The sequence below is a fragment of the Rattus norvegicus genome, chromosome 7, assembly GCF_021556685.1.
Source record: "Rattus norvegicus strain SHRSP/BbbUtx chromosome 7, alternate assembly SHRSP_T2T, whole genome shotgun sequence".
Taxonomy (NCBI): Eukaryota; Metazoa; Chordata; class Mammalia; order Rodentia; family Muridae; genus Rattus; species Rattus norvegicus.
In genome coordinates, this window is record NC_141540.1 from 63679974 (window position 1) to 63700893 (window position 20920).

Here is a 20920-nt window from a genome sequence, read left to right on the forward strand (position 1 = left end):
TGTGTATTATAGCTTGCAGCTTTGTATTTCTACAGGATCCCCATGTGTGAACGAGCTGGTCATTGACTCTTGGGCCCACTCTTAGGATTCTTTATTTTCCGTTGGGTTGCCTTGTCCAGCCTCAATAGGATGGCTTTGTTTCAGCTTATCATATTTTTATTTTGCCCGTTTGGCTCTTCTCTCTAGTGACCCCATCCTTGTCTAAAGAGAGACAGAAAGGGAGAGGATCTGGAGGGGAGAGGAAGTAGGCAGGAACTTGGAGGAATGGAAAAAAATAGGGGAAACTCTAATCAGGATGCATGGTAAGAGAAAAGAATCTCTTTTCAATAAAAGGAAGACAAAGAAATGCTCTTAACAGTTTCTTTGTATCCTTCATAATTATATACAAATAAAAACACTCCAGGATCAGACTTAGATGAGAATAAAAGTATTACCTTGTTAATGTTACAAAAGTCCTACAACTCCTGAGACAGATGACAGTTTAAATAAACAAATTAAAAAAAAAAAAGCCAGTTCTGAAAACTGGAGTTCACATACATTTTCTGTTACAGTTTGAATGTGTAATGTCTCCCACAGGCTTGAGTGTCTGAACACTTCATCCCCAGTTGGTGGTGCTGTTTTGAGAAGTTTCCAGAACTTTTGGGACAGGGGCCCTCGCTGGCAGATTGGCTTGGGCCACTGAGGTTAGGCCTCCTAGGTTATAGTCCATTCATTTCTGGCCTGAGCTCTCTTTGTTGGTAGCAAGGATGTAGTCACCTACCCATCCTTTCCCACCATGAACCAAGGACCAAAACAAGCCTCTCCTCTCTTGTTCCTGTCAGGCACTTAGGAGAGAGAGGAAGAAAATGCCTGAGAAAGGGCCATCCCTCCCCTCGGATTCCTTGGGGTGTAACAGTCAGTACTGATGTCTTAGAGCCGTGTTGGTGGAACTTGCATGTCTGACATGGAGAATTCTGGGACATTCTTGTACATACAATGTATTCATTTGATAAGTGAGAATGCTAACGTGATTTGATCCAAGGAGAAAAATGAAGCTAGCATTTCTATCCCCAGTGTAGCTTAGAGGCCCGGGCTTGGTGATTTTCTTCACTTCACTTGAAGGTTTCTTCTCAATAGAGACTTGCACAGACTTTAAGGGAAGTCATGGTTGTTGACACACCTCTTTCCTATAGATGGAAACTATTTCTAACTAGTTAGAGAGAGAAACTTCTTTCTTTTGTTTGTCTTGTGTTTGCTTTTTGAGACAGGGTTTCTTTTGCTGGAACCTTGGCTGGAACTCCCTGGGTAGGCCAGGCTAGCCTTGAACTCACAGACATTCACCTGCCTCTGCTTCCTAAGTGCTAGGATTAAAGGCATGTGCCACCACCAGGTCAGAGAAACTTCTTAAATACAAAGTCCTGTGTCACTCCTGGTGTGCCAAGAGGGATGGGACTGTGATTTGGAGAGGGCATTCATTGCAGAGCATTTTTGTGTCACTTCCGCCTGAGCACCCCAGTCTCCTGTTATCAGCAACGTCACAGGGATAAAGTGTCTGTCATATACATTCTTTCCTCTGTCTCAAGGGCAGGTGGCCTCTGGCCAGTGTCCAGGACCAAATGAGCATGACTTCCTTGGCACTCCAAGAAGATTGCATTTATCTGTGGTTAGAAAGACAGTTTCCACTTTGTAAGTACCCACTGCTGGCTTCATGCCCAGGCCAGAAACATTTCAAGACTTTTTTTTTCTTTCAGTTCACTGGAAACCATAGGGAGATTTTTCAAGGAAAGATGGAAATAGGTCTCAATGACCTGTTAAATTTTTTCAAAGACTGACAATAAAATATTAAATATAAAGTACATGATTTTATTAAATCCTGCCCTTTACAGAGCTTAAAGAGTGCTGTTCTGAGAGAGACAATTCATACGTTAGGCATCTTAAGTATCATACTTTCTTTTCCACCAGGAAGAGTTAAACGTCGTGTTTTTGACAAGTCTTCTAGAATTTGGTGTTCAAGTCAGCATTGTGGTTTATTTATATTTGACACGTTCTCTAAACTTTACCATCGATTATCAGAAAAGACAGCTCTGTGTAGTTGATAGATAAGGGAAATGTGTCTTGTCACCTTGGAACTCATTCTGAGAAAACGCAAGAAGACGGAATTCCACTGATTCTGGGTCTGGGTTTGATTAGCCATCAAGACCATATATCACTGTCTTTCTGTCATCGATTTTCCCTGTAGGTTATTTTTAAGTATAATAATCTAACTACATAAAACATTTTTTTTTTGGAGAGAGTATTAATTGGAATTTCATTTCTGGCTCATCAGTGGTGTTTTTCTTTTTCTTTTTTTCTTTAGCTTTAAGTCACTTACGCATCCTTGGCCAGTGGAGATGACTTAATTATAAAACGAGGCTAAAGTGTTCTGCCTGTTCTTCTCACCCCACTGGGACTTTACATCATGAAAGGAAAGTTGATTATTTTTGGAAATGGGCTTATGGCAATCAGGGAACCATTTGCAGGAAAAAGCTAAATCCATATCTTGAGCCATACTTCAAAATGCAGTACAGATGGACCATTCTTTAAATATATGAAATAAAAGTATAAATTTCCAAGAAGAAATTTTTCATAATCTTGGAGCGCCTGTTGAATTTAAATATGATCATAAACGCGCGTATAAGACTCTGGGTAAGAGACAGGCATAACTATCTCCTGGGGTGGGGGTGGGGTGATAGGTGAGCCAGTTCCTCATGTCCCAGGCCGTAAGATAGGCCACATGATAAATTATAGTACACCCGAGGTGACATGATAAAAGCCAAGCAGAACCCAGGTACATGCCCCGGACCCCAGCACTGAGGTGGTTAAGGAAGGGGGATTGTTTGAGGCTATATATTGAGATTCTATCTCAAACAATCACAACCACCCCAAAAGCCAGTTGTTTTTATATAAAAGTAGCTGGATTTCATATAGGCAAGGGAAAATATAGTGGATTTTCCAATTTATAATCAACAATAAAAACACCAGGTGCCTCTGATGTCTGGGAAGATCCTGGATCCTTGTTCCCCACTCTAAACTCACTCTAACCAGTTTTCAAAGGTCCGATTCGTACCTCCAGCCCAGACTTCATCCCTTTTGAGCATAAATGCCTTAGGAGAAAGGGCTCCCACCTTCATTAGACCTTGAGGCCTAGGGAAGGGACAAGGACAAGGCTACTTAGCCTTCATGGGTCTGAACCATTAATCAGGCAAATGACCAGGTTTAGTCTCCCTCACACGAGCTGAGGAAAATCCTTCAGAGGAAGGGAAAGGAATCTTTACTCTCTTTCCACCAGCTGCATTTCCATGTTCAGGAACCTAGAGCTATTTTTGCAAAAGAACTTGTAACCTGTGACTAGGTTTTGCCCTATGGCCAAGGACAATTGAGATGGCAGAGAAGAATCAAGGCTCTTGGTCAATCCACTTCAAGGGGTTATCCACAGTGCCCACGTGGACCTGATAGAACATCACAGTGAAGACAGAGCTGAAGACAGGGAAACGTAAGACATCAGGGTGATACAATATGACAAAGATTTTATGTAAGCGAGAGCTGTACATCAGATATCTTGCATATCAATAATTTACATTACAAACCGTAACTGGAAAAATTATAGTCATGAAGTAGCAATGAAAATAACTTTATGGTTGGGGGTCACCACAGCATGAGGATCTAATGTATGTAGCAAAGGGTTGCAGCACAAGGGAGGTGGAGAACCACTGCTTTATGTGGAGACATTGAAGACAGAGGAAGGGGATCTGTCGGCGCCAGCACCGACAGGGTACCGAGAATCGGGCGAAAGCCTGTGGGATGAAAGAAGCACACACCAGGTTATTCGTGTCAAGCCAGAAGAGGAAGAGAGCTTCTGGTTTCTTTATTGACCAAACTATATATCCAAAGAACACCACTTAGCAGGTATCTGCCAAGCACAGTGGGGAACCCTGGCTGAGACTTCGGTAACAAAGGACCGACTATGTGGCCTGAATAAATTAGGGAAATAACCAGGAAGGCCAGCCTAATTCTGACTCAGGTGAGAAGTACCCGGCCAGACTGTTCCCAGTTGGGGACAAAAGGCTTCCATATGCAAGGGCAGGGCTCAGCAGGGGTCAAACCTTGTTGGAGACCCAGAAGGGTCTTGTTCAGGCTGACAACATTCTGTGAATGTAAACTTCTTGTGCCGCACAGTGACAAAGCAACCAGGCCCAAATCCAATACAGCTCCCACAGGGATCACGCACTAAGGAAGGAGGAAGGCCTTCAGAAGCTGCAAAGGACAAAGACACTGGATCTCCTTGTTGCTGGCAGAGAAAGACAGTGCTACTGATAACAGTGCTTTTATTCTGGGGAGACCAGGGTCAGGCTTCTAACTAGTAGAACTATAATAGAATCAGTTTATAGGGTTAAAAGACCGAGACTGAAGGAAAGGCCATTCAGAGCCTGCCCCACCTGGGGATCCAGCCCATATACATACAGCCAACAAACCCAGACAATATTGCTGATACCAAGAAGTGCATGCTGACAGGAGCCTGATATGGCTGTCACCTGAGAGGCTCTGCCAGAGCATGACAAATACAGAGGTGAATGCTAGCAGCAAACCATTGAACTGAGAACGGGGTCCCCATTGGATGAGTTAGAGCAAGAATTGAAGGAGCTGAAGGGGTTGCAACCCCACAAGAACAATACCAACCAACCAGAGCTCCCAGGGACTAAACCACTACCCAAAGACTATACATGGACTGACCCATGGCTCCAGTTGCATATGTAGCAGAGGATGGCCTTGTTGGGCACCAATGGGAGGAGAAGGCCTTGGTTCTGCCAAGGCTGGAACCCCCTCCCCAGTGTAGGGGAATGTCAGGGCAGAGAGGCAAGAAGGGATGGGTTGTTAGGTGGGAGAACACCCTCATAGAAGAAGGGGATGGGGAGATGGGTTAGGGGTTTTGTGGACTGGAAACCAGGGAAGGGGATAACATCTGAAATGTAAATGAAAAAATCCAATAAAAAAAGAGCACTGACTGCTCTTCCAGAGGTCCTGAGTTCAAATCCCAGCAACCACAGGGTAGATGATTATCTGTAATGAGATCTGATGCCCTCTTCTGGTGTGTGTGAAGATAGCTACAGTGTACTCATATATAATAAATAAAGAAATTTTGAAAAAAAAAATCTTGAGCCAGGGTTGGTGGTACATGCTTTTAACCCCAGCACTCAGAAGACAGAGGCAGATAGATCTTTGAGTTCAAGGCCATTCTGGTCTACAGAGCAAATTCTAGAACAACCAAAACTACATAAAGAAACACTGTCTTGAACACGCCCCCACCAAAAGAAAAAGTAAAAAAGAAAAGAAAAAAAGACATTTTTTTTAATCATGATTTGAGGATTTCATACTTGAGGACTATGTTTACACCATCTCCTCCCCACATTTCCCACTCCAACTCCCCCCAATATCCTTCCCAACTTCTTCTCAACTTTGTAACCTCTTCCTCTCTAGTTATTACTTCTACACACACATATGTATGTATGTATGTAACTTTGTAGGAGTAGTTCTGATGCTAAAGTTTTGTTCCCCAATTGGGTTTTCCTTTCTTTCTTTCTTTCTTTCTTTCTTTCTTTCTTTCTTTCTTTCTTTCTTTCTTTCTTTCTTTCTGTCTCTCTCTCTCTCTTTCTTTCTTTCTTTCTTTCTTTCTTTCTTTCTTTCTTTCTTTCTTTCTTTCTCTTCCTCCTCCTCCTCTTCCTCCTCCTCCTCCTCCACCATCCTTCTCTCTCTAAAGATTTCTTTATTTTATGTATGTGAGCACACTGTCGTTAACACACCAGAAGAGAGCATTGGATCCCATTACAGATGGTTGTGAGCCACCATGTGGTTGCTGGGAATTGAACTCAGGACCTCTGGAAGAGCAGCCAGTGTTTTTAACCACTGAGCCATCTCTCCAGTACTCCTTCCCCCATTGGTTCTTGATCTGTCAGTAAAGAAGCCATGGGCCAATTGTTGAGTGGAAGGAATAGGTGGGGCTTCTGGGTTCCTGGAGGCAAGTAGACAAGCACAAGGGAGGAGAGACAGTTTGCCAGGCTTCTGACAGAGAAAAGTTGACCAGCCATGTGAGATCTCGAAGGGAGTGGCCACACAGGCTGCTCCTACAGGCAGCAGTAGGTCAGGGGTGTTTAGCAGGGACTAGATGTGACTGAACAGCTAATGTTTGGGCAGGTGGAGAGGTGCAGAGATAAGAGTATAAGTAAGGTTACATTAGCCAAGGGGGTTTAATAATGCCCTGCAATGGTGCCAAGAAAGCATTGAAAATGAACAACTTGAGTGTCTGTGTCTCTTATCTGTGGATTCAAGGGACACTGGGTGGGGGCTGGTGGCTCAATCCGTTCCCAGAGCTTAGGGCAGGTAGCAAAAGCTACATATGCAACTTAACTTGATGAATCTGTTTAGTGTTGTTCAAATGTATATGTGTTTAGGGATGACCACTTGGGAGTGGGTAACTTATCAGGGCAGGCATTCCCAGGAAAAATTGATTCTTTCCCTCATAGCAGTCATTGAGTGCCTGTAGCTCTTCATCTAGGACTTACAAGATTTTTCCATGTATGTTGGGATGTCACCTGGTGTTTATGGTCATCATACAGATCTTGCTTATGTGACCGTATGGTTTAGATGTTATGAATGCAGCTTCCTTGTCATTTGGAAGGCACTAATCTCACAGCCACGTATCTTGGTCCTCTCACTCATACAGTCTTTCTGTCCCATCTTCCGCAACGTTCCCTGAATCTCAGGTGTTTGGGCTTTGTTGTAGATGTATCTGTGGTGGATGGGCACCCTGTATTCAGCTGTACTCTTCGTTTTGGCCAGTTGTGAATTTCTATGCTGGTCTCCGACCGCTACAAGAGGCATCTTTGGGGAGGGGTGAGTACTTCACTTATCTAGGGTATTAGTATAGGTATTTACAGTGTAGTTGGGAGTTAATCTGGTCTGTACAGATATAGGAACAGTAGCCCTCCTCTAGGGCCCATGACCTCACCAACCATAGGTGGCTGGCTAGGTTCGCAGTAGCAAATTGTAAATTCTCCTCTATTAAAAGTAGACCTTAAATCCAGTTATGTGGGTGTTGGTTACCCCAAGATGTGCCACTATTGCACGCTTTGGTACATTGTGCCATGCTGTAGTTTGTCGGATTTACACCCAGGTAGGACATTTAATCACTTTTCTCCATTGGGAGATTGCATAGAAGCTTCTGGTTCTGTAAGAGATAGTATTCAGGGAGGAGGCTTCCCAGTCGGTTCCAGTTTAGATCCAAGTCCCATGTCTAAAGATGGTGTCTTCAGCAATAGGGTCTTACCTTCAAGTTCCACTCTCTGGGGAGCAGAAATGGAGGCATCATTGAGAAAGGGAGAGCTCCCACTGCTAGCTTTTAATGCATTCTGTTGGTGGCCATGTGTCTTAGCAGGAGAAGGAAGCCATTATATGCATGCTTCCAAATCCCTCTTAAGTATGTGGTTCCAAACAGATCTTATTGCCATCTGGCCCTGTCATGTCCAGAAAGCCTACCAGCCTCATCGACAACTAATGTGAACTTCCTCCTTCTCTTCTCCTAACCCTGGCACCTCTTCCTTGAACCCCATCTTAGCCTGTTTTCTATAACTGTAATAAAGCACTGGCCAAAAGCAACTGGGGCCAGAGTGGGGAGGGGAAGGGCTTATGTGGCTTACTATATATCCCTGGTCACAGTCCATTGAGAAAAGCCAAGACAGGAACTCAGAAGCAGGAACTGAAGCAGAAACCATGAGGGAATGCTGCTTATCATCTTGGCTCCTTGTGGCTTGCACAGCATGCTTTCTTATACATCCTGAGACCAACTGCCCAGGAATAGCACCACCCACACAGGGTGGGCTCCCTTCTTATTAATTAGTCAAGAAAACGCACCATACCCTTGCCTACCAGCCAATTCTCAACTGGTATTCCCTCTTCCCAGCCATGCCTAGGTTTCTATCAAGTTGACAAGGAAACCAACCAGTCAAAGCCTCATCCTTACCCATGACCTTGCTTGCTATTTCATGGAGACAGCATCAGGCATGAGCTTCCTTTGCTCCCTCACTCTGCTTTGTCACCCATATCTTCCTCTGCCCTTTGTATATTGTACTTGGAACTCTTTTTGCTCTTGCCTCCTGGAGGATGTTCTCTGGCAATGATGTCTTCTTTCTCCTTTACCACAAGCACTTTCTTAATAGGCTATTCTCACCAGCGTATAAACACTTCGTTTTTGCCATTCTGAAATCTGGTTTTGTTCCTGATTCTCTTCTATCCACAGGCTAGATAATTTGTTCACTTTGAGACCTAAGCCCTGCGTAGTTGCTTTTGCTCACAGTACCGGTTTCCTTCCCATTCTGTGGAGAGCCTGTTGTAGTCAAGGCCTTCTATAGTTTCCTAGATGTTAACCACCCCAAACTGCAAATGCACCAATAAGTGCCTCTATTCCTAAATCCAACAATCACTTATCCCTCCACATCTTATTTATTAGCAGCATCTGCACCTCCCTCTAAGACACCATGCTGACGTCTTCTTACCTCGGTGATTCTGTATTCCCTTTCAGGATCTTTATTTCCTTAATCTTGAAGTCTCCATATTCATCTAATCCCCCCCACCCAAAGGCCATTGTCACCTCCATAACTCCTGGCTACAAGAACATCAGCAAATAAACCCACATAAATCCTTTGAGACCCTTCTCCCCACAAGAGCTATTCTGACCTCTTGCAATGTGGATACACCTTGGAAGATAGCATTTCAGGTCCACTAAGCCTACGGATGATTACAGATCATTACACTTACAGTGGTGTTAGGGTTATCACTTCTTCTTCCACAATGGATGGTGTGTGTATGTGTGTGTGTGTGTGTTTATTCTTATGTAAGGCTGCTGATCCAGCCCTCCTCACATGAGAGGCCTCCTTGGTGGAACTGGGAGCTGTTGCCTAGTTTCCTAGTACTGGACACCTGGCAACCACACAGCTCAGAACAGTAAGCTTTCTAACTGAAAAACAGGACCTAAAATCATAAGTGTGTAGTTCTCAAGGACTAGAATTCTAAGGCTGAGTCTGTCAGCCCAGTCCATAAACCTGGGGCAGTCAAAGGCCCAGGACTATAAATACTGCTTTTCTATTTATGATTTTTATTCAAGTGGAGAGAAGTAACCCCAACCCATTTGCTTGTGTGAGCAGATGCAAAAACTATTGATTGACTCAATTAATTGAATGACTCCAATATTTAAGAGTATATCGCAATAAATAGTATCAAACGTGTCTTAAAAATTCAATTTATTATTAACAGCTTTAAACTGTTTAGTGAACACCCCTAATAAAAAGTGGTACTAAAAGTCATAAGCCTAATCTGTGCCATGGACAGAACATTGATTTTACAGGCCATGCTGATTGTCTGGTTTGCTACTTTCATAGGAAATGCCTCTGGCATTTCTCATGGAACAAGGGAGATCACCTCATTCTAAGAGCCAATTGGGATTAACAAGGGCGTTCAGTATGAGACTGTGAACACTGTGCCCACAGATCCCAGCCAGTGTCATCAGGGTAAGGATTCCTATGGTGTGGAAAAGGCTGTACAGCAGGAGCCACGCATGGGATGGACTTAGTGAAGAAAACAGGCGGGAGGAGTCTTCCGCTTGCTGGAATCCCTTCTCCTGGTCTTTCCTGGGCTTCTGCAGCATCTGACCCTTGACCTTACCTCACTTAGTCTAGATGTCCTTGATGGAGCAACCTGATAAGCCCACTCTTTGCTATGTATTGGCATTCTGTCGCCTGCAATGAATGCACATGCAACAGGGTAGAGGAGGGAGACATGGAGCAGGAGTCACCGAAGCAGGAGAACAGCCCATGACGGATGACTGGACATCAGCAGGTGGAAGAAGCACGATCTCATTACGTAAAAGGGTACACACTGTTAGCACGTGGATGCAATTTAAAAATGAATGGGAGAATACATGACAATTTATGAGTATCTTAAGGTGGTTAGGCTTTCGGGGACTCCTGTTTGAACTCTTTACTTTTCTATGTGCTTCAAATATTCTATATTGAAAATAGAAGGACAATCAATCTTTGTAAGTGTAAAATAATACGTTCCCCTTGCCTATATCAGTGTTCTGATATGTATCATATATATCAACATATCTCTCTCCATCTCTATTTCTATACCTAATCCATATCTTTCTATATCTATATCCATACCTACATCATCTATAGCTATACGTATATCGTCTATATCTATATCTATCTATATAATCTCCTCAAACACATTATGTGTCAGAGAGAAACGGGAGAATTTTACAAAAGGGTTTTGAGATGATCCCTTGGCTTTGGTAGACTGGCTACCCACCATGCATGCCTTTTCCCACCTTGACCTAATGTATTAATACATCTAAAAGGCAATTACAATACATGTCCTCTAGCGTGTTTTACTTTCATTCATCTCTCTCCCACACCTTTTAGAGAAAGTACCTATAAAGGTTTTTCTTATAATTATAGAAATTGGATTTTTTAATGTTCTGGTTTAAGTATTAAATAGGAAATATCCACAAACCATATTTAAAAAACCACATTTATTTTGCAAATGATCTAAAGTATGATGGGCCTATCCCCCAAAGCTGAAAATCACCCAGAAATACTTGAAAATACAAGCACCCATGGAAGATAGTGAATGTCAAAATCAGGCCTCCAGAAGGGAGGTGGCCATGTTGGCAGGGGGTGGAGAGCAACTTTGCGAAAGAGATTATAGGCGAGCAGGTCAGATAATGACAAACATTCAAAATCAGTGAGCTGGCATGAGGGGCTGTCTGGAGAAGCATAGTCATTTTTGACTTACTTTATTTTATTTGATAAATTTATTGTTTTTAAAAATTGTTTAGTTTACTTTCCAAATGTTGCCCCTTTTCCCAGTCCCCCTCCAAGAGTTCTTCACCCCCGCTTTGCCTCTGAGAGGGTGCTCCCCCAACCCTTGCACCCTCCCATTCCCCTCCCCCTCCCCCACATCCTCGTTCCCTGTTGTAGACATTTAAAGGGCAGTAAGTCGGCTGATCCTAACTGTACCCTTTGGTCCGGATGTCAGTTTATAGTCCAGAATTATCCCATTAATGTAATGACCCAGGTGATGGCTTCTAACATGGTTTGAGAAGGATGATAAAATACTGTTTGGCAAGTGGCATGGTGATCGATGAGTAATGTCAGCCCTAGGTGTGAGTGGTGCACACCTGAAAAGAAAATTATACAAATTCTAGGTTTAGAAATATAAAATTAAAAGAGTTAGCCCCAAAAGCCACAAACTCAGGGCTAAGCCCTGCCGCCAGGAATAGCAGGCCATAAAGATAAAGAAAAGGAATACAGGAACCAGCTCAGGCTATCGAGGACTGACCCATAAACCATCCAAAGACATCCCCCCGGCTTACTCAGAGTCATACTTTAACCAGATGTCCTCCAGACCCTGATAAGCCCCTACTTGTGCTTTCCAGCCATTGTGTCCTGCAGAGAGCACTCCAGGAAACCGGACAGCCCAAGCCTAACCAGAGGTGTTTCAAATACAGATGCTCCATCAATTTTGACAAACTTTTAAAAATAATGAGGACCTGAAGACCCTACCCTTCTCCTGATTTAGTAGCTCTGTTCCAGGAACCAGGGGGCCATAAAACCTTCTGGCATCCCCTTATCTCCTGGAGCCATAAAACAATCTTGTAACTTGTGGTACATTCCCCTTTGACATCCCCCATCCCCTGGTGCTCACAGCCTCTGCCTTTAAATACTCTTTTTCCCAGCCTCTCGGGGCCGACACCTCTGTCTCCTGCCCGGGATATGTGTCGGCCCGGAGATCTCTGTAATAGGTCTCCGTAATAAACCTCGCCTTTGCTTATTACATCCAAAATGGTCTCTCTGTGTCTGGGGTCCGCGATTTCCCAAGACTTGAGTAAGGGTCTCTCTACGTGGGATCTTTCACACCTTTGATCCCAGCAATATGGAGGCAGAAGCAGGTGGATCTCTGTGAGTTCAAAACCAGCATGGACTATAGAGCTAGTTCTAGGTCAGCCAGGGCTACACAGAGAAACCCTGTCTCAAAAACACCAAACCAAACCAACCAACTAGCCAATCAACCAACCAACCAACTAACCAACCAACCAACCAAAATAACCCCAAAAGCTAAAAAGAAAAAAATAAAACCCCCCAAAAACAAACAACAACAAATTTTAAAAAAATTTTAAACAAGTAATGATGTCACTAGGGAGTATGAGATGCCATGGATGACACAGGAAGCTTAGATTTTTCCTTTGCTGTGTTCTCATTCTGTCTGTCCCTTTAAATAATTTTTTAACGCATGATAACCAAGCTTTTAGCTTCTACCAAGGCCACCTCAATAGATAGTATAGAGTCTCCGTCTACGTCTCCGTCGTCTCTGTCGTCTCCGTCGTCTCCGTCGTCTCTGTCGTCTCCGTCGTCTCCGTCGTCTCTGTCTCCGTCGTCTCCGTCTCTGTCGTCTCCGTCTCCTCCTCCTCCTCCTCCTCCTCCTCCTCCTCCTCCTCCTCCTCCTCCTCCTCCTCCTCCTCCTCCTCTTCCTTCTCCTCCTCCTCCTCCTTGTCCCCCTCTACTCCTTCCTCCTCCCCTCTCCCTCTTCCTCCCCTTCCTCCTCCTTCTTTTTATTCCTTGTATTCCTGTGGTATATTTCTATTGTGCCGAGTAGCTGTGGTTTGTTATCACCCCTATATAATGTGTTCTGAAACCAGGCAACCAGCCAGCTGACATTGCACTCCTATGATACGTCAGTGACGAGGCCTCTGATCATTCCTACAGAGTTTTGCTGCAGGACAAGTGTATGCTAATTATGCTAAATAAGGATGTACAGCGGGGGGGGGGTGGTTCTCATCATAAACGCATATGTTGGTATTCTGTTGTCTGCCATCGACTTATGTGCTTTTAGAGAGAGGGAGCCGGCCTCTGGTGCTTGATAGTGAAAGGCAGGATTAGAGCAGCCTTCCTTTTAATAATAGAATTTGTGTCATTTGGAAAAGGTGAATTGTTTCACTTCCTAATTAACTTTCCTCGCTCTCGTTCTTCTGGTCTCAGTCTTTAAATATTTATATTTCACGATATTTGCTGTATGCAAAAGAGCATAGAAGCACAGTAAGATGAACACAGTGAGCCATGTTCCTGGCTTTAAATCCAGCTCCTTGTTCTGCCCACCCTGCACTATAGGCTCCCTTCTCCCCTGCTCCTGCAGAGGCAACCTGTATCCTGTAGGCTGTGGTTATCATGTTCTTGCATGTCCACTGATTATCTGCAGGTATGTGTGCATAAAACCCCATGCCCTTGCTTGCCCTGAGCCTTATTAAAACTGATCCCATTGTTTGCAGGCTTCTGAAAATTGACTTTTCTTTATAGTGCTTTCCTAAGATGTATCATGCTGCCTGTGTGGCTGCCGCATTCTTCAACCACTGCACAGCACCTGTTCTTGGAGACGATCTGATCTTTATTATTGACTTTACTGAAGAACATTCCAATTAGCCGAGTTTTCCACACTTAAAGAAATTGACCCCCACAAACCCAGTTTTTAGAGGCAGTAGTTACCATAGGAAATCATCAACAAGGACTTTTGGAGCTGCCGGTGCAAATTAAGGAGAAGGGAGCATGGGTGGGAGCTGCTGAGGTTTCTATCCATCTTCTTCAGGGCTAATGATTCCTTCTGAGGGAATAGTTTTCTCTGTTATTAGAGAAGGATTGTGGGGGAGTGGGGACTAGTAAAGACACTACATAGTGATGGAGATGTGCGCAGGTGCCATGATTCAACACAGCACTTCATATGCTAATCTAAGAAATGAATTGTTCAATTGATTATGACAGATAGCACGGGTATGAAGAAATCTGTGATCAGAGATGGTCCTGCGACAGCAAGTGCACAGAGATGTCAGAGCAAGAGACAAGGCAGGGTGTGTGAGGCAGGAAAGCCTGAAGATGAAACAAGACTGTTAACCAGGGACTCAAACATGGAGGGTGTTTGGTTTGCACTTAGGGGCTTGAAATTTGTCTTTCATGTATCAAAAAACTATTGGTCAGCTAAGATGGGAGGTAGCCTGACCAGATCCATAGTTTTCAAAATCTCTGTAATTGGCACAGAGGTGTACATGGTAGGGAGCATGGGCTCATGGGTAAGGAGTGTGGGCTCTTAGTGGAAGTGGGAAGTATAATCCATGTAGACATACATGTTGTGTTGAAGTAAGATGGGAACGAGATAGGATGGACAGTAAGTTAAAGGAGCACGGTAAAGAAAGAGACTCTCACATCCTGTCTCCTCTCTTTCTCTCTCTCTCTCTCTCTGTCTGTCTGTCTATGTCTCTCTCTTTCTCTCTCTGCCTGTCTCTCTGTCTCTGTCTCTCTCTTTCTCTCTCTGTCTCTCTGTCTCTCTCTGTCTCTGTCTCTCTCTGTCTCTCTGTCTCTCTCTGTCTCTCTCTGTCTCTCTGTCTCTCTCTGTCTCTCTCTGTCTCTCTGTCTCTCTGTCTCTCTCTGTCTCTCTGTCTCTCTCTCTGTCTTTCTGTCTCCCTCTGTGTGTATCTGTCTCTCTCTGTCTCTCTCTCTCAAAGATTTATTATACATAAAAACACTGTTGCTGTCTTCAGGCACACCAGAAGAGGGCATCATATCTCATTACAGATGGTTGTGAGCCATCATGTGGTTGCTGGGAATTGAACTCAGGACCTCCGGAAGCAGTGCTCTTGACCACTGAACCATCTTTTTGCCCTGTGTCTCCTCTCTCTATTCCTCACCAACTGGAGGTTAAAGAAAATCCAATTCATCTAGGAAAAATCATTGTTGTATGATTGCCTACAGAGAGGCAATGATCTCTTTTAGAACAACCATTTCAAACAAAAGAATGTGCAGTCACTGAAATCTGGTTTTGGCCTAAACCAAATGTTTCAGGGCCCCATGACCTTGCTTTTAAGTTACCAGCATTATTCTCTCCAGCATGAACCTGAACAAGGCACCCCATAAACTCCATGCTGTTCTTGCCAGGGACCCGCATTCAGTTCCCTGAGCCCACATGACAGCTCGCACCATCCATTACTCCAGTTCCAGGGGATTTGCCACCTTTCCTGGCCAGGCATGTATGTAGTACACATGCATGCGTGCGTCAAACACTCATATGCACATACAATGTTTTTAAAGATAAGATATATAAGCAAACCAAATCATATCTTATTTAATTTCTACATATTACTTAATTTTAAAAAATTACATAACCTTTAAATGTAGTTGTAAATCAGGTCCTTCCAAGATTCTAACTCTGAATTGTGGCCATTGTGCCTCCCAGTGGTCAGAATGGCTCTGTGTGGTTAAACATCCTCAGAGCTTCAGGTGAGCTTTTCTGCTGTATCAGAAAGCCAGGCTGGTGCTTTCCCAGGGATTTTCTCCATTACCCTCACACACCCCCACCACCACCACGCACACAGACGCACACAGCACAGGCACTCATGCACGCAAGCACCAGCGGGGTCCACATTCTCAGAAGACCCTGACTTTGTTGTAATACACGTGCTTTGTGGTTTTGTTTGACTTCCTGCCTTGTGGGCTTTCGAAAGCATCCTGGGATTCTGCAAAAGAGATCCCGTCCAGCACGATACTTCACTCACCTCATAAGTATTTGCAAAAAATATTAGTTTTTTGGAAATCTCAAACATAGAACCCAGTGGTGTGCTAACATCCCCCAGCTGGGCTCAGCCCAATCTATCTCTGGAGTCCCTGAGTCTTTGCCTTGTTTTGCTTAATAAACTAAAAAACAAACAAACACACTGACTCTGAAAGCCACAGAATCATCTATGCAGCCATTGCAAAGACGTGTCTGCAAACTTCCTCTCTCGAGAAGCCCACACTCATCCCTTGGGTGGGTACGCACCATCCTTTTCTAGACGAACTTGAACCTTGCTCCATCCTGACCATCCTGGTATCCCCTCCTGCAGTGTCAGTCAGGATCCCTGCTACAGCTGAGCGGAGGCTGAGGTGTGGTGCACAGCCAGATGCACAGCCAGAGGCTGCCATTGGGGACAGCGGAGGCCTTAAGACTAGGTGCCCTTGTGCAGTCAGACTTACTTATGCTTTATGTGTGAAAATGAAAGATAGAAGCACAGACTCATTTCCAGAAAATTTCTGGATGTTTGGTAGTCTTAAAAATGATGGGCAAGTTTTTTCCATTTTTCCAGCATCTTTTCCCCAAATTCCGGCAACAGATGAGGCCTAAAATCAGAAATGGAAACATAGGTCTCCTATAACCCTGACACTTAGGAGGCTGAGACAGGGAGTTGACAAATTCAAGGCCACCCTGGGCTGCATAGTGAGACTCTGACTCAAAACAAAAAAAAAAAAAACAAAAACAAAACAAACAAAGAAATATGAAGACAAGATCTATGACAGAGCAAACTGAAACAAAACAAAACAAAACAAAACAAAAACCACAGAGTAAGTGGGGTCTGTACCCTGTGCCCCTCAGAAGAGGCAGATTTGTGACCTTCATCTTGTCAGAGGCTGGGCCACACGGTGTGATGTGGTTTCTGTCTGTCCTTAATTTGTTACTCATTCTCGTAACCCAGCTGGTGTGCTGTGAGAAAACCCAGGTCCCAGAGAGACAGAGCAGCACGGTCCACAGCCTCAACAGCCAAGGTCAACTGGATGGACCTCTGGTGACGCCTTTGCAGAAGTGTGTCTCAGCCGTTCCTGGATTCTTCCTGTCAGGGCACTGGCCTATGTCCTTAACTTTCCTTACACTGATTATTCGGGCTATTATGATGGCTTCCCTAACCAAGGTGTGCATGGTCCCTAGCTCAACTTCCGTGTTTCATGGCAAGGAGCAGCCTTCTCCTCACCTGCTTTCTCCTTAGAGGGTGCATCCTCTTTGATAACTGATATGCCTCTGTCACTGTTCGTGTCTGTAATTATTGCTCTGCTGTCCTCTAGGGGCCGTGAGCCACATTGTTCCACTTGTATCCCTGATGTGGCCAAGAAGAAGTATGCTATGCTCACTTCCAGGAAAGAACTATTCTGAACGCTACACATCCACGTCCTCTGTTGTTCAGGACAGTTCAGCGAGGCACCTGTTAGTATTTGCTTCCTCTTAAAGATCAGGCAACCAAGTCTGAAAATCAAGTACCTTACCCAAGCAATGCCCGACCCTGTGGCCTAAGCTAGAATGGAAGGAAGGCGAGGTAGCCTTGTTTTAGAGTTTGTGATGATTTCCCTTTGCTGGAGTGGGAAATCAAAGCAGGGCTGGCATCAAGGAAAAATACATTTATTCGCATAATTTATTTCTCAAGAAGGGTTTTTGCCTTATAACTGGCTTATGCACCAGCTGCCTAACGGGTTTTCGTTGGTGGTCTTTTTCTTCCCAAGCTACTATTAATGTGTCTCTCCTCTATATGGATAAAACTCTAACCAGTGTTGTCAGTTATCAAAGGGACAGATTAATTAGTCAGCTAAGCAAATGGGATTCAAATACCCTGTCCCTAAAACCACAATCCCAACCAAGAGTCTTCTGCCGAGTGTTGACAGCACTTGATAAGCAGTATTTATCTCCGAGCAGCGCTGGCCTTTGTCCTATTTACCACTGCATCAATGCTGCAAGGAAGAAAGTGGTCTTTGTTTTACAACAGAAGAAATCCCAGTGTATAAAAAAGTGTTGAGGTCTAAAGTCAGACAGTAAAGATGATGGAGGTTAGGACTGTTATTTCCAGAAGAACTGTCACTCCTGAAATCAAAAGAGCTCTCACAGCCCACATGAGCTGTGCACTCTTAACTATGCTCACACACAGAAACTCACAATGTCAAGCAGGCAAAGGCAGTCCAAGCTAAATAGAGGCTAATAAAAGATGTGCTTGCAACCGGCTCTCTACAAAAACATTCGGACATATTTCTGAGAAATGTCTGTGGCTCTGCTTTTTTTTTTTTTTTTTGGTTCTTTTTTTCGGAGCTGGGTACTGAACCCAGGGCCTTGTGCTTCCTAGGTAAGCGCTCTACCACTGAGCTAAATCCCCAGCCCCTGTGGCTCTGCTTTTATGCACTACACAGTGTGTGGAAATCTGATGTGAGAGCGATAGCAGTGAAGACAAGAGAGTGGAGAAGCCAGCATCCCATGCCCATCAGCCTTTGTAGTCATGCCTCCCTTCCTTCATTGCCCAGAGCCTTTTCTTCATAACTTTAAAAAATGGATTATTTTTAATTTCACATCATGAACCTCGATCACACTCACTTCCCAGTCCTCCCAAGTCAGCTCCCTCAATCTTGTGCTCCCCTCCCCACCAAAAAAGAAGAGGGGGAGGAAAATTGAGGAGGAGGAAGAGGAAGAGAAGGAAGAGGAGGGGGAGGAGGAAGAGGAGGAGAAGGAAGAAGAGGAAGAGGAAGAGGAAAGGGAGGAGGAAGAAGAGAAGGAAGAGAAGGATGATGATGAGGAGGAGAAAATGATGAAGTAGAAAAAGAAGTGAAGAAGAAGTAGTAGAAAAGAAGTGAAAAGAAGAAGAAGAGGAGGAGGAGGAGGAAGAAGAGGAGGAAGAGGAAGAAGAGGAGGAAGAGGAAGAAGAGGAGGAGGAGGAGGAGGAGGAGGAGGAGGAAGAAGAAGAAGAAGAAGAAGAAGAAGAAGAAGAAGAAGAAGAAGAAGAAGAAGAAGAAGAAGAAGAAGAAGAAGAAGAAGAAGAAGCAGCAGCCCAAGTCCAGTTTGTGTAGTTCATGCATGGCTAAACTCCCAATGGCCAGGCCCCTAAAGAAAACTGAGTCCTTCCCCACCTACACCCCAGTGCACATGAAGTAAAAATAAAAATAGTTTGACAGTCCCAGAAAACCATCCTTTCTGATCCTCCCCCGGAGGAGAGAAGAATGAGTGGGCTTCCCAGCCCGGCCTACCACTTTTTCCTTTGGGGTTTTTATTTCACTCTGGGCGCTGCTGCAGTAGAAGCAGAGACATTGGAAACAACCTGTTCTGGTAGGTGCTCTGGGACGGAGTGTTCTTCCTGGTTATCCCAGTTGTGCTCGTGTTGGCTTGACTGCTAATTTACACACTCGTTCACACACACACACACACACACACACACACACACACACACACACACACACATGAACACGTACATGTGTGCCAAAAAATTGGGTGAGGGCAAGTGACCAAGTTTTCTAGGGTTAGAATACCATTTTACGAAGTTCCCAGCTCTCCACTCTGAGATCACTGGGGACATCATCACTGATGTAGATCCCCTTATGTCTTAAGTCAATTTTGTCCTTTCAGGAAACCTCTATGGTGATCCTACTCCAGGGAGGATGACCCAAGGAGTGTTGACAACATGGCAGGCGGAGTAAGCCAGAACCTGTTAAACAGCACCAGCATTGGCTCCTGCATCAATCTTCTAATATTGATCATTCTAAACCTTTGCCAAGTGCTCTTTGAAAACAAATTAGATTTAAGACCTATAGGAACACCAAATTATGATGATATTGGCCCCCAGGGCTGAACTCTTTCCAGCTCCATCTGCGGCTGTGAATCACTCCCGGCTGTAAGTGATTTACTGATGTGCCACGCTGGGATATGCCCCATGGGAATTTTGCCTGCCCCACCATTTCTCCCCTTTCGTTTTCAGCCTGAAAAACCTGTAGTTATAAATCTCATGTCTCTTCGCTGGATGTCACAGCTCATCCCTCTCTGCCTTCTAGCCTGGGAAGAAAAGGTGACATCTATGGGACAGGATAATTATTGCCACTTCTGGCCTCTCCTCCATCATGACACCTGCAAGGAGCTAAGCTGGAGGGAGAAAAATACACATACTTTAGGACTAAAGGGGCAACAGGACTGGGCAGTGCCACTTTGAGACATCCAGAGAACAAACACAATGTCTTTTCCTGGTGAGCGCGGTGCTGTGAGGAATTTTTTAAGGAGGTATCGTGAGGATGTTGTTTTTAAGGAGGTATCGTGAGGATGTTGTTTTTAAGGAGGTATCGTGAGGATGTTGTTTTTAAGGAGGTATCGTGAGGATGTTGTTTTTTAAGGAGGTATCGTGAGGATGTTGTTTCAGTATTCTGCTACAGTTGAAGGCCTTTAGAAGTCGACTTTGCAGTTCAGTTACCAGGATGGGCTGGGAGAGTGGTGGGTCATCTCTAAAGATGCCCTTTCTGTCCCAGGGGTCCCATCTCTTCCATTTACTATATTGTGTTTTGTTTCAGACCACAGAGTCCCAAGACCCCAACTGAGATGCGAAGGCAGTTATTTACCTAGAAATACGGCAGCCTCAGCTGTTCAAACAGTCAGATCCCATGGGATAGTTTATGGAACTGTCCGTCACTAAACAAACTAAATGGGATGTAGTATTTTCAACCATGGTTTCAGGAGTTTCTTGGATGGTGTTTGGGCTCCATAATTTTGTGTCTGGAGTGAGGTGAAACACCAATGCAGATGACACACAGCAAAGCAAAGACTATTCTTTGCATTGCGGCCAGAAAAGGAGGGGGAAGAAAGGAATGACAGAAGGGAGAGAAGAAGGAAGGGGGGAAAAAGGAGAGAGATAGAGATTGGTTAGGGGCAGAGAGACAGATGTGGGTTCCAGGGATCCAGAGCAGGTCAGAGAATTGTTGGTAAAATGTCTTCCTTCTGATGCCATTCCAGAAGTCAATGGAACAGAGAAGAGTATAATCCAAGCTCCTGGCACAAAGGACTTGGTTGAAATGTGTTGGTTCCATCCCTGCTTTCCATTTTTGTAGCTTCTTTTCAGGATTGCTTGGAGTTTTGGTCAGGATTCTCTAGAGTCACAGAATATATGGAATGAATCTCTCTCTGTCTCTGTATGTCTCTCTCTGTCTCTCTCTCTGTCTCTCTCTCTCTCTCTATATATATATATATATATGTCATTAGCTATATATAAAGC

The 20920-nt window shown here is 44.3% G+C and overlaps 1 non-coding gene across 25 annotated transcripts in view; it reads right to left on the reverse strand.

The window, feature by feature from the left end:
- Positions 1–20920, reverse strand: part of LOC134479596 (uncharacterized) — a 107550-nt gene that overhangs the window by 41606 nt on the left and 45024 nt on the right. For 6 of the 25 annotated variants that reach the window (XR_015625354.1, XR_015625367.1, XR_015625395.1 and 3 more), the window contains one exon: positions 1824–3812. The exons of 6 other annotated variants lie outside the window; for them this stretch is intronic. This is a non-coding gene — a transcript (uncharacterized LOC134479596). Of the gene's footprint in view, positions 1–417; positions 3813–10588; positions 11249–17309; positions 20796–20920 lie in introns of those variants that run through there. 13 more of the 25 variants (XR_015625364.1, XR_015625387.1, XR_015625392.1 and 10 more) reach the window with 7 other exon arrangements.